The sequence below is a fragment of the Geotrypetes seraphini genome, chromosome 7 (assembly GCF_902459505.1).
Source record: "Geotrypetes seraphini chromosome 7, aGeoSer1.1, whole genome shotgun sequence".
Taxonomy (NCBI): domain Eukaryota; kingdom Metazoa; phylum Chordata; class Amphibia; order Gymnophiona; family Dermophiidae; genus Geotrypetes; species Geotrypetes seraphini.
In genome coordinates this window covers 111,658,829-111,672,603 of record NC_047090.1, presented here as the reverse complement: position 1 = coordinate 111,672,603, position 13,775 = coordinate 111,658,829, and the positions used below count along the sequence as shown (strand labels likewise).

Below are 13,775 nucleotides of genomic sequence, written 5' to 3'. Positions count from 1 at the left end.
ATAAATAAGAGTTGCCATATTTGAAGGTCCATCAAGCCCAGTATCCTGTTTCCAATAGTGGCTATCCCAGGATAATAGTGGCTAACCCATGGCCTATACATGGGTTTTACAAACCTGTGTATAGGGCGCATCCTAGTTAAATGGAGCGGCCTATGTACCGATTTAAAATCATCCCCCCCACCCCTGGTACCTTTTTCAATCATCCCCCCTCCCCCTGTACCTTTTTCGGAGCCCCCTCACTGGACGGCTCGGGTCTCCAGTGTTGCAGGGCAGTTGTGATCTCTTCAGCATCTGGCCTGCCCCTGCACCGCTTGCTGAATGGCTGATGTCAGTTCTCGAAAGTCCCGTGAGAGCTGACATTGGCCATTCAGCGGGTGGTGCGGGGCCAGGCTGGATGCTGAGATCACGACTGCCCTGCACCACTAGAAACCCGAGCCGCATGCCATCCGCCGTCCAGCGAGGGGCCTCTGAAAAAGGTACGGGGGGGGGGGGGGGATGATTGAAAAAGGCAGGTAATGAACCGGAAGATAAGGATGCGGCTAATACCATGGGGAGGCTTATCTTCAGGTTTTTAAATATAGGTTGCCCTTTTCTGCGGCCTATACATGGGGGCAGCCTATGTAGAGGGGTGGCCTTTATGTGGGGAAATACGATAATCCTAGGAATAAGCAGTGGATTTCCCCAAGCCATTTCAATAATAACTTATGGACTTTTGTTTTTGGAAACTATCCAAACCATTTTTAATCCCTGCTAAGCTAACTGCTTTCACCACATTCTTTAGCAACAAATTCCAGATTTTAATTACACGTTGAGTGAAGAAATATTTTCTCTGGTTTGTTTTAAATCTACTACCTTGTAGCTTCATCATTTGCCCCCTAGTCCTAGTATTTTTGGAAAGAGTAAACAAGCGATTCACACCTACCCTTTCCATTTCAATATCCAGACCTTTATCATATCTCCCCTGAGGAAAATCATGGAGAAACGAAATAGCAGAGAGAAGAAAATACTTCCTATCAGGAAACAATTTAACTAAAACTAAAATTCAATGCAAAGAAGTGCAGAGTAATGCATTTGGGGATTAAAAATTGGAAGGAGCTGTATGTGCTAGGAGGTGAGAGGCTGATATTCACAGATGGGGAGAGGGACCTTGGGGTGAAAGGGCTAGATTCACTAAGCAAACCGATCAGTTTGCAACCCCTTTGCGACCCGATTTCCTGCCGACCCAATTCACTAACCTGTGTAGCGATCCCATCCCGATCCGTGCATGCAAATGAGGGGAAATCGGCATGCAAAGCAGGAAGGATGCGATTCACAAAACTTTTTTCCCTACACACCAACTGGCCGGCCGATCAAGAACAAGTGACTGGTGAGGACCAGTTGCTTTTGTAAAAAAACAACTTTGTCCCGACTCTTCTCTCTGGCTCCTCTGCTCTCTCTGCCTACCCCAACTTTCTCTAGCTTCCCCCAACTCTTCCTGCTCCGACTCTCCTGCTCTCTGCTTGCCCTGGCTCCTCCGACTCTCCTGGTCTCTAAAACTGCCCCTACTACTGGCTCCCCTGATCTCTGCCGCCCTTCCCCGCACTGCGAGTCCGTGGTTTTAAAGCAGGACTGCACTGCGGGGAAGGGAGGCAGAGAGCAGGAGAGTCATAAATTGCCCACCCTCTGGCCTGGCCACCTGGCCCGACACCCCCCCCCCCATATGTAAAAGTTGGGAGCAGGAGGGGTGCTCAGCCCCTCCTACTCCTTAGGCCTCCCTCCTGCCACCAACCCCCCCGACCGGCCCACCATACCACCCCCCGACTGGCCCACCATACCCCCGACCAGCTCACCCCTGGTCAAGCTGGGCAGACCCAACCCCCCTCCCTGTACCTTAAAAAATGTTGGGAGCAGGAGGGGTGACCAGTCCCTACTGCTCCTTAGGTCTTGCCTCCAATTATCTTTGGGAGCAGGAGGAAGTGCAAAGGCCTCCTGCTCCTGTTGCTCTGCCAGGTCCATGATGCAATACGTGCCTTAGGCCATGCCCTGGTGCATGGGGAGGGACCTAAGGCTCTGATTGGCTGAGGCACTCGGGCTCTTTCCCTTGGAACTTCCTCAGACTCTTCCATAAGGAAGGCCCTGATTGGCTGAGGCACCCCAGGCCCCTCCCAAGGGAAGGAGCCCGAGACGCCTCAGCCAATCATGGCCTTAGGCCCCTCCCCGTGCATCGGGGCGTGGCCTAAGGCCCGTATTGTGTCGTGGACCTGGCAGAGCAACAGGAGCAGGAGGACTATGCGCTTCCTCCTTCTCCCGAAGATAACTGGAGGCAAGGTCTAAGGAGCAGGAGGACTGGGCACCCCTCCTGCTCCCAACATTTTTTAAGGTACGGGGAGAGGGGTGGATCCAGCTGGCCCGCCCGACCATGGGTGAGCTGGTCGGGGGTACGGTGGGCCAGTCGGGGGATGCGGTGGGCCAGTCAGGATTGGGACCCTTGCTTCGGGTAGATTTTTTGGTTCAGGGAGGGAGAGAGAGGGGAAGGGGCAGTTGGGAGAGGGATGGGGGGTTAATTTTTTTTAAATCGGGCTGCTATTTTGTGTGTGTAAAACACGCAAACCATCTGCCCGATTTAAAAAAAAATTAAAAGCCGGCAGAAGGCTGCTTCTCCTGCCAGGGCTCTAGTGATCCGTGCAGTCGGTTGGGGGCGTGCCTTCGATCACCCCCATTGCATGCAGATGATTGGGGAATCGGTCGGCCTGCCTTCAATCGCACACAGATCGGACATGGATCGGAGGGTTAGTGAATCTAGCCCATAGTGTCTGAAGATCTAAAGGTGAAGAAACAGTGTGACAAGGCGGTGGCTGTTGCCAGAAGGATGCTAGGCTGTATAGAGAGAGAAGTGACCAGTAGAAGAAAGAAGGTGTTGATGCCCCTGTACAGGTCCGATGGTGAGGCCCCACTTGGAGTATTGTGTTCAATTTTGGAGACTGTATCTGATGAAGGAGGAAATTAAATAATAAGCGTTTCAGAGGAAGGCAACGAAAATGGTAGGATGTTTGTATCAGAAGACATATGAGGAGAGACTGGAACCCCTGAATATGTATACCTTAGAGGAAAGGAGGGACAGGGGAAATATGATTCAGACATTCAAATACTTCAAAGGTATTAATGTAGAACAAAATCTATTCCAGAGAAAGGAAAATGGTAAAACCAGAGAGCATAATTTGAGGTTGAGGGGTGGTAGATTCAAGAGTAATGTTAGGAAATTCTTCTTTAATGAGAGGGTGGTTGATGCATGGAATGCGCTCCTGAGGGAGATGGTAGAGAAGAAAATGGTGACAGAGTTCAAACAAGCGTGGGATGAACACAGAGGATCTCTAATCAGAAAATAATGGGTATACATTGAAGGAACTACTGGGCAGGCTTGCACAGTCTGTATCCCATGTATGGACATTCAGTTGAGGACGGGCTGGGGATGGCTGAGGGATGGCTGGGATGGTTAAGATGGGCTGGAGTGAGCTTTGATGGAGACTCCAGAAGATGGAACCTAACTAACTAAGCACACTACTGGGCAGGACTCTGGGTTTCTGGCCCAGAAATATCTGAGAAAAAGGACCATTTAAACTAAATTAATTTATGGAGCATGTATGGTTGGGCAGATTGGATGGACCACTTGGGTCTTTATCTGCTGTCATTTACTATGTTACATCCAATGAAGCCAATTGGGCCTTAACCTGATTTTCCTTTTCCCAAAGTACTTTGGTAACATGGGCCTGCAGGGCAATAAAATGACCCCACATCACCACCTACAACATTTCCCAAAAAATAAAGGGAGAAATCTCAGGTGTATCATTATGCTGCAAAAAAATTGCACAAATTAGACTCCAACTGAGCTAAATAGGAGGATTCTGCCAAAAGAAATTAATTAAGATGCCAACATCTAGTACCCAAATCCCTAGGCTCACAGAACAGAAACAAAAAAGTGAGGTGTGGTCAGACCATATATTAGTTTGAATAGAAACTTCCAACTCCTGCCCCAGCAACGCTGGACCACTTAACCATAAATCAATTCTAGAATAGGTATTATATTTAGGGGAATAATAAGTAAAATCTGTAAGACCCAAAATCTGTAAGACCCAGCCCCCACTGATTCAAAAAACTATGCAACTGCACCCAATCAGCTTGACCATAAGATATCATCAGGGCAGAATTACCCAGAAGAGGATCTACAGTTAAACTGAAATTTCCTCCCCCCCACTCCTCCTCCCAATCATCGTACCTGACAAATTCTCTAAGAAAACTTGAGATATCTGAGCAAAAAAATCCCTTGAGCCAAATTGGGCGTATAAATGTTCAGAAAAGTATAATTATTATATTATTGGCAGATAAAATGTAATGCTAAGAAATGCAAGGTAGAGAATGACACGATGAAGAAAGGAATCTCTGGAATGAGAGGGCATAGGATGAAGTTAAGAGGTGACAGGCTCAGGAGTAATCTAAGGAAATACTTTTTTACAGTAAGGGTGGTAAATGCATGGTACAGTCTCCCGGAAGAGGTGGTGGAGACAGACAGAGACTGTGTCTGAATTCAAAAAAGCAAGGGATATACACGTGGGATCTCTTAGAGAGAAGAGATAATGGTTACAGTGGATGGGCAAACTGGATGGACTTATCTACCATTATGTTTCTATAATATAATTAAAGCTGGAACAAAAGATAATGACCCTCCCTATCATACACTTTACTGTGGATCTGCCAAAGCAGAGTATTAAATAACCAAATACCTACCCCCTTGGTCTTCACATGGAGTCTATTAGATGCCAAAAAATCAGTGAATAATGTTTATGAAAAAGTACCCTTTCATGCTTAGGAAGTAAATGAGTCTCCTGAACAAACATCACATCGGCCTTCAAACGGCTAGCCTCTATAAATAATAACTGTCGTTTCATAGACACATTCAGACCTCAGACACTGAGAGGAAAAAAACGAAGTTCACCCATAATCAGTAAAAATACAGGAAATTGAAAAAACTAAAGCCCTAGGGAAAAAAACAGAAGCACAAGTATAAAAATAAAACTCCCACTCCCCCCCAACCACTCCCCAAAAACAGTACACAATAATCATGATGAACAAGTGCACCAAAGACAACCGGTGTGTCTCAAAATGAAAAAAGGAGGGGAGGATGCCCCATGCAGGGCCTTGCGCGTACATCAACACTATCAAGCAGTACACATAGAAGTGACAAACACTTCCCAAACTGGAAAGCTAAAGATCATCAACGTAAGACCAAGGGTCGTCAATTGAGTTCCAGAAGCTTGACGAGTAAAGCACCCCTTCCCATAGGACACCCATTGCCAATGCAGATGCATCCGTGGCAAAGGTATCGCACTGCGGTTCTATTATAGCTGAGATGCAATCTTGGAAGGGGAAACATCCAGAAATAAACTGCAAGCATCTTCCACAGTGCGCACTCTATGTAATTTCCCTTCCAAACAAAAAGTAAGTGCAAATGGATGCTGCCATTTATACTTGATACCTCTATCCACCAAATAGCGGGTATAAGGTTTTAACTCTCCCCATCTCCAAAGTGTGACTGCAGCCAAATCTTGAAAAATTTGAATAGGGTACGTATCCCACTGAAAAGAATCCTTTATGTGGAGCTGACATAATTGGTTCCTTAAGCTTGAAGTCAGTAAAACAAGGCACAATATCACATGGGACTTTTGCCCGCTGACAGGCAAAAGTCCAATAAGCACGCTCAATAACAATGGCTTCAGGGGACAAAGACCATGGTGTCTGCCAAAAAGGAACTCACCAGCCTCTGTACCGTCAATTCACAGTCACTATAATCGGGCGATTCAGAGAGGCTCTGGAAAAGCACAGTTACTTACCGTAACAGGTGTTATCCAGGGACAGCAGGCAGATATTCTCACATGTGGGTGACGTCATCTACGGAGCCCCAGCGCGGACAGCTTTTCAAGCAAACTTGATTGAAGTTTCAAGTTTGCTACACTGCACCACGCATGTGCATGCCTTCTTGCCCACTAGAGGGCGCATCCCACCTCGTGGTCCTCAGTTCCATGACTAGCAAAGAAGCCATCCCCGGGGAGGCGGGTGGGTTGTGAGAATATCTGCCTGCTGTCCCTGGATAACACCTGTTACGGTAAGTAACTGTGCTTTATCCCAGGACAAGCAGGCAGCATATTCTCACATGTGGGTGACCTCCAAGCCAACCAAAAAAAAAGGGCAGGTGGGAGGATGGCAATTTAGGAAAACAGGTTACGTAACACCGACTGGCCAAACCGGCCGTCGCTTCTGGACAAAGCATCCAGACAGTAGTGGGAGGTGAATGTATGAACCGAAGACCAAGTGGCAGCTTTACATATGTCCTCCACAGGAGTAGAACGGAGGAAAGCAACAGAAGCTGCCATAGCCCTGACCTTATGCCCCGTGACTCGACCTGGGGGCGGAAGACCAGCCTGAGCGTAGCAAAAAGAAATACAAGCAGCCAACCAGTTGGACAAGGTGCGCTTGGAAACAGGATGTCCTAAACGATTCGGATCAAAGGACAAAAACAATTGAGGAACCTTCCGATGAGACCTGGTACGTTGGAAATAAAATGCCAACGCCCTCTTACAGTCAAGCGTGTGGAGCGCCGTCTCGCCAGGATGGGAGTGGGGCTTCGGAAAAAACACAGGAAGGACAATGGACTGATTGAGGTGGAAATCAGACACAACCTTAGGTAAAAATTTGGGATGGGTGCGAAGAACCACCTTATCATGATGGAAAACAGTAAAAGGCGGGTCCGCAACCAAAGCTTGCAACTCACTAATCCGACGAGCAGATGTGAGGGCAATCAGAAAAACCACTTTCCAAGTCAAAAATTTCAAAAGAGACTTGTCGATCGGCTCAAATGGAGGTTTCATCAGTTGAGCTAAAACCACATTCAAATCCCAAACGACGGGAGGAGGCTTCAGAGGGGGACAGACGTTAAGAAGACCCTTCATAAAACGTGTCACCAAAGGATGAAGCGAAAGAGAGCGTCCTTCCAAGTGTCGATGGAAGGCCGAAATGGCACTGAGATGTACTCGAACAGAAGACGTCTGCAGACCAGAATTAGACAAATGTAACAAATAGTCCAGCACCGAAGACACCGGGACCGAACCCGGATCCAGGCGGCGCGAGGAACACCAGGTGGAAAACCTGGTCCATTTCTGGGCATAACAAAGCCTAGTGGAGATCTTACGCGAGGCTTGCAGAATCTCCCTCACGGACTGAGAAACCAGAAGTGAAGTCAAGGAGCAAGGAACCAAGCAGTCAGGTGTAACGACTGAAGATTGGGATGCAACAGCGAACCCTGACTCTGAGACAGCAGAGATGGAAACAGAGGCAGAAGCAGAGGCTCCCTGACACTGAGTTGAAGAAGCAGGGAGAACCAGTGTTGACGAGGCCACCGAGGCGCAATGAGGATCATAGTGGCTTTGGACGATTTGAGGCGCACTAACGTCCTCAGGATCAGAGGAAAAGGAGGAAACGCGTAAAGGAACCTCCCTTCCCAGTCGAGAAGAAAGGCATCGGCTTCTAGACGGTCCAGGGAGTACATCCGAGAACAATACAGGGGTAGTTTGTGAGTCTCCGGAGAGGCAAACAGGTCCACCTGCGGAGTCCCCCAGCGGTGGAAGACTTCGCGCAGGACTCTGGAGTTGAGCGACCACTCGTGCGGCTGAAGAAGCCGACTGAGTTTGTCTGCCAAACAGTTTCGTTCTCCCTGGATATAGACCGCCTGTAGGAAGATGTTCTGGGAGATCGCCCAGTTCCAAAGGCGCAGAGCCTCCCTGCAAAGGGACCAAGAGCCCGTCCCACCTTGCTTGTTGACATAATACATGGCCACCTGATTGTCCGTGCGCACGAGGACTACTTGATTGCGGAGTGGCCGCCAGAAAGATGGCACGAAGCTCCAATACATTGATATGACAACGACGGTCCTCCGCCGACCACAGGCCCTGGGTGCGCAGACCGTCGAGGTGGGCCCCCCACGCATACTCCGAGGAGTCCGTGGTCAGAACTTTGCGATGTGGCGGGACGAGAAAGAGCAAACCCCCGGAAAGATTCAAAGAGTCGGTCCAACGGAGCGATCGTCTCAAAGAAGGAGTCACAGTTATGAGCCGAGAGACCGGATCGCAATCCTGGCGCCACTGCGAGGCCAGGGTCCACTGAGGAATTCTCAGATGTAGTCTGGCGAATGGAGTGACGTGGACCGTCGACGCCATGTGGCCCAGAAGCATCATCATGCTCTGAGCGGACACGACAGACAGTTGGGAAATCCGCCGACCCAACCGAATCAAAGCCGCCAACCGAGGCGGGGGGAGGAATGAACGTAGGCGAACAGTGTCCAGCACTGCGCCTATAAACTGAAGTGACTGGGCCGGGCACAACTGTGACTTGGGAAAATTTACTTCGAAGCCCAGGCGCTGAAGAAAAATGATAGACTGTCGGGTCGCTGAGATAACCCCCTCACTGGTCGGGGCTTTGATCAGCCAATCGTCCAGGTAGGGGAAAACTTGAAGCCCCCGAGACCTCAGGGCTGCAGCGACTACCACCATACACTTCGTGAAGACCCGCGGGGACGAAGCCAAGCCGAAGGGGAGGACCCTGTACTGCAGGTGCAAATCTCCCACCTGGAACCGTAAAAATTTGCGGAAGGCGGGATGCACCGGAACATGGGTGTATGCTTCCTTCAGGTCGAGGGAGCACATCCAGTCCCCTTCCTCCAAAAGTGGATACAATACCGGAAGAGATAGCATACGGAACTTCTCCCGGACCAGGAACTTGTTGAGCTTCCTGAGATCCAGGATGGGTCGTAGGTCCCCGGTCTTTTTGGGGACCAGAAAGTAGCGGGAGTAAAATCCCCTCCCCCGCTGGTCGGGGGGTACCGGTTCCACCGCCCGAAGCTTCAATAAGGCTCTGGCCTCAACCAGGAGGATGGGAAGCTGGGCACGATTGAATGGGCAAGCACCCGGAGGCTGATCCGGCGGCGCAGACCAAAAGTTGAGAGAGTAGCCCTCGGAGACAGTCCGGAGCACCCAAGCGTCGGATGTTATCTCCGCCCAGGTCGTGTAAAAGGAGCGGAGTCGACCCCCTATGGGAAGGGGGTTCTGCATGATCGCGGAGGGGGGCCTGCCCCATCCGCGTAGCCCGTCAAAAGGACGGCGCGGGTTTGGCAGGGCCCTGCGCCGGAGTCTTCGGCTGTCCCCCTCTGCCCTGTTGAGGTGGGTGTCGAGGCGGAGGCCTAGAAAAAGCCGGGGTCGACTTTTGAGGGTACCTCCTCGGGGGAGGCCGGAAGGGTTTCTGCGGCGTGGCCCTGGGTTTTGGACGGACCAAGGAGGCCAATGAGCGCTCCTGTTCCGACAACCGTTTGGTCGCCGCCTCTAGGGACTCATCAAATAGCTCGGACCCCACGCAAGGCAGGTCTGCAAGGTGCTCCTGCAAGTTTGGGTCCATATCGAGGGTGCGAAGCCATGCCAAACGTCGCATAGCCACGGCAAAGGCCGACACCCTCGATAACAGCTCAAACGCATCGTACACTGCATGGAAAAGGTACAAGCGCAATTGAGACAGGTTAAACATAAACTTGTCAAACCCCTCCTTGCGGGAGTCCGGTAAGGAGTCACGATATTGGGGCAGATCCTTCACCATGCCACGTAGATAGGAGGAGAAGGCGAAGGCATAGTTGAGGACCCTAGTAGCCATAAGTGAGTTCGAGTAGAGGCGACGACCAAACTTGTCTAGGGTCCGACCCTCCCTGCCTGGCGGGACAGCCGCAGAAACTCGGGAGGGTTGCGTCTTTTTAAGGGCAGATTCCACTAATAAGGATTGGTGGGAGAGTTGTGCCTTTTCAAACCCCTTAGGTGGTACCGTCCTGTATTTCGACTCCATCTTAGATGGAACAGCAGTGACTGTAAGAGGGGTAGTCAGGTTTTTGAGCCAGGTCTGATGGAGGACCTTATTTAAGGGTAGCCGGGGAGTTTCCCTAGGTGGAGTGGGAAGGTCCTGCTCCTCGAGGAACTCCTTCGTATACTGGGAACCAGCCATGAGGTCCAGGCCCAAGGCCCGCGCCATGTCCTGGACAAAGTTGGAAAAAGAGGACGGCCTAGCGGGCGGTGAGGGAGTTCTCGACCTCTCCGCCGAGAAGAAGGGTGAAGCCTCGTGAGAATAACGGGGTTCTCTACCTGACCCCGAGCCCCAAGAAGTCAAATCTAAAGGCCTCGAAGGGGTCGGAGAACGTCTCCGCCTCGAAGAATCCCTCGGGGAAGTCCCCGGGGTCCGAGGCACGCTCCCTTCTCCTCGGCGAGGAGTCACGGGAACCCCCTCTCGCAGGAGAGCGGAGAAGTCTCGGGTTATCAAGGCGAAGCTCCGAAACCTGCAATGCCTCGCCCCCGAGCGGCGAGGAGCGACCACGTCGTCGAGGAGAGCCTCGCGAACGCTTCGGCTTCCTCGGCCGACGTCTCGCCTGAGGCCGGCCCGAGGGCGAGGAGTCCCGGGAGGACCTTGAGGAGGAGGAGGAGGAAATCCGTCTCACCCTCCGCACCTTGTCCCGGGGCCGCACGCTGCGCTCAGGCGGAGCCCCCGAAGCCGAGGTCGAGGGTATAGCCGAGGCCGATGGAGCCCCGGTACCCGAGACCGAGGCCGCCGAGGTCGGCGCCCCCGAGGTTGAAGCAGTCGGGGTCGAAGCCCGCTGGAACTGCTCGAGGGCCCTCGACAGCTCCGAAGAAATCAGAGCTCGGAGCAGGTCCTGAAAAGCCGGGATCCCGACCATGGTTGGCAAGTCCGAGGTCGGGGCATGCTCCCTGGAGGGCGACCTCGGTCTCGAGTATTCCCTCGGGGCATGAGTGGCCGGAGTCTTAGACGGGGCCGAGGACGACCCACCCGCCGTGGCGGGAGTCGAGGAAGGCTTCTTTGCAGACCCTGTAGTAGGGGATGGAAATGAGGACTTACCCGAGGCAGGTTTGGTCCCAGGCGTCGGCTTCGAGATCGAGGGACGAGGCGAAGCCGAGGTCGTCGAGGCCGAGGTCAAGGCCGGGGCCGAAGCCGAGGCCGACGTCAAGGCCTTCCCGGACGCGGAGTCCGCCGCGAAAAGCTCCGCCATCCTCGCACGGCGACGGCGGAGCGCTCTTGCCTGGATAGTGGAACAGCGATCGCAGGAGGTCGTCGGATGGTCTGGTCCAAGGCAGAGCAAGCACCACCGGTGGGGGTCAGTGATAGATAGTAACCGCTCACACCGGGTGCATTTCTTAAAGCCCGTTAAGGGACGGGACATGAAAAGAAAAGAGGCCGGGAACGATTTGACGTCCCGCGGCCGCGGCTCCCGGGAGCCCCCGGAGCCGAATGGAAGAAAGAAAAATCTTTTTTTTTTTTTTTGATGATTAAGTTTGACAGAAACTAGAAAACAAAAACCAAAGCACAGCGACCGAATGAAGCACTCAGACGCGGTGTCAGAAGGCAGAAAAATAGGAGCTCAATTTCCACAGGGCTTCTGGCTCCGCGGAAAAAACTGAACTGAGGACCACGAGGTGGGATGCGCCCTCTAGTGGGCAAGAAGGCATGCAAATGCGTGGTGCAGTGTAGCAAACTTGAAACTTCAATCAAGTTTGCTTGAAAAGCTGTCCGCGCTGGGGCTCCATAGATGACATCACCCACATGTGAGAATATGCTGCCTGCTTGTCCTGGGATAATGGAAATTATGCCTTCTAGAGATATTTCAAGGTCTTCAATTTTATCTAAAAGGCAGGTATCCATGGATTTACAATTCTGAAGAACCGACTCCACCACGGTCAACGCATCTTGATTTTTTCTCCAAGCGAGTTTCAGCCTCTAGTAGTCTGCCACCATGCTCCTTAATCTTGCCCCTTAAATCATCAGAAAAAGTGTTAAATTCAGAATGAACTGCTTTAAGATCATATTTAATTTCCTCCAATATCTGACAAAAGTCCAACAAAGGATCAGTTGCATCCGGCAAAGCAATATCAGGTACCTCATCCCGCAGAGGACCTGCAGAACATGCTGCTTGTTCTGTCGCCATCTTGGCCCCACTATGTTGGAGGAAAAGGGGAAGACGATAAGCAAAATCTGGCAATTCCTTTCGAATCACAGAGCAGCTGGGCATAATATCGAAAAGCCCTCCTTTTCCAGCAACCGATGTTCCACAGGAAGATCACCAATAACATGCTTAAAATACTATTTATCGCCAAATTTACACCAGGCCCCACAGAGCTCAGGACCTAAGTGGCCATCTTGAACGGTGATGTCACTCTCCCCCCCCCCCTTTGCCCAGTTTCTAACAATTCTAAAAACATTCTCCCTGCACCATCGCCTCATCCATGCATTGAGACTCCGGAGTTCTGCCTATCTCTTGGGTCCTGCGTATGAAACAGGGAGCACTTCTGAAAATGCTACCCTAGAGGTTCTGGATTTTAGCTTCCTAACTAAAAGCCTAAGTTTGACTTACAGATCCTCCTTACCACATTTCCCTATGTCATTGGTACCCACATGTACCAAGACAGTAGGCTCTTCCCCAGCACGGTCTAAAATCTTATCTAGGTAACGCGCGAAGTCCACCACCTTCGTGCCAGGCAGACAAGTGACCAAGCAACCCTCACATCCACCAGCCACCCAGTTATCTACATGCTTAATGATAGAATCTCACACTATAATGGCCACCCTAACCTTTTCCTCCTGGACAGAAGCCCCTGAAGACACATCCTTGGTGTGAGAGGATATTGCATCCCCTGGTGGGCAGGTCCTGGCTACAGAATTACTTCCTACTTCTGATGCTCTCATTTAAGAAGCCCTCCCTCTTCAGAGGCAACACAGAGGCTGCCAGACTGGAGGTGGGATTTCCCTATAGGTCTCCTCTATGTATCTCTCTGTCTCCCTCAGCCTCAAGAGATATGATCCCATTTCCCTGATTGCTAGGAGCTCTTTGCATCGAGCACACACATATGACTTCTCAACAACTGGGAGATAACCAAACATGTAACAGTTCCTCCCCAGACTAGATAGTCTCCATCTCGCTGATGGACTGCTATCTGCATCTTAATATTTGTGATTTCTTTGGTAAGTTGCTAAGGGAGCTGAGGGAGTTGCCAAAATAAAGTTCCTGAGCTTACCTATTTACCTTCAGGTCTCCCTTTCCCCGAGTCTGCAAGTAATATCCCAGCAAAATTCTACCAGTGAAGATCTCTCTGTATCTGGAAGTCCTTTCACAGCACATCTTCTGGACATCACAATCCCACCAAAACTATACCCCAAGGAATGCCTATGCAAAGATCACACACAAGTAGGTGCAATCTTGCAGTACATCTTTTATACAATTTTAGAAGATCCATTTGCTGAATGTAAAATTACCTCCCAGGCATGTAAAATATAAGAGAGAGAGAGAGAACTTTTAAAACATAAAGGAAAGGAGAACCAAGAATTAAAACAAATAAGGGCCAGATGCTCTAAAATTGCCATAAAAATCCTGTTCCTGTAGATATGAAAAACACACCAAACTTCAGTAGCCAAAGTAGTGAAAAGGAAACATCCGTGTACAAAGCCGTGAATCATTTTATTAACTGAATAAATGCATGCATCACCTACATATTTTCCACAGTTTCCTCTTTGTGCTTGGTTCCACTAGGGAATCCATCTTTGGTGAACTGAACAGCTGAAGAAATTCATCGCCCACTGGGTAAAATTTTGTTATGGCCTTAGCTACCTGAAGTAGCCCTTCCGGGACCTCTCAATGATCTGTGAACATCTTA

At 50.6% G+C, this 13,775-nt stretch overlaps 1 protein-coding gene across 1 annotated transcript in view; it reads right to left on the bottom strand.

Annotated features, from left to right (window-relative positions):
• The window catches only part of DCAF4 (DDB1 and CUL4 associated factor 4), a 108,737-nt gene that overhangs the window by 71,256 nt on the left and 23,706 nt on the right, over nucleotides 1-13,775 (bottom strand). The gene's annotated exons all lie outside the window — the stretch shown is intronic.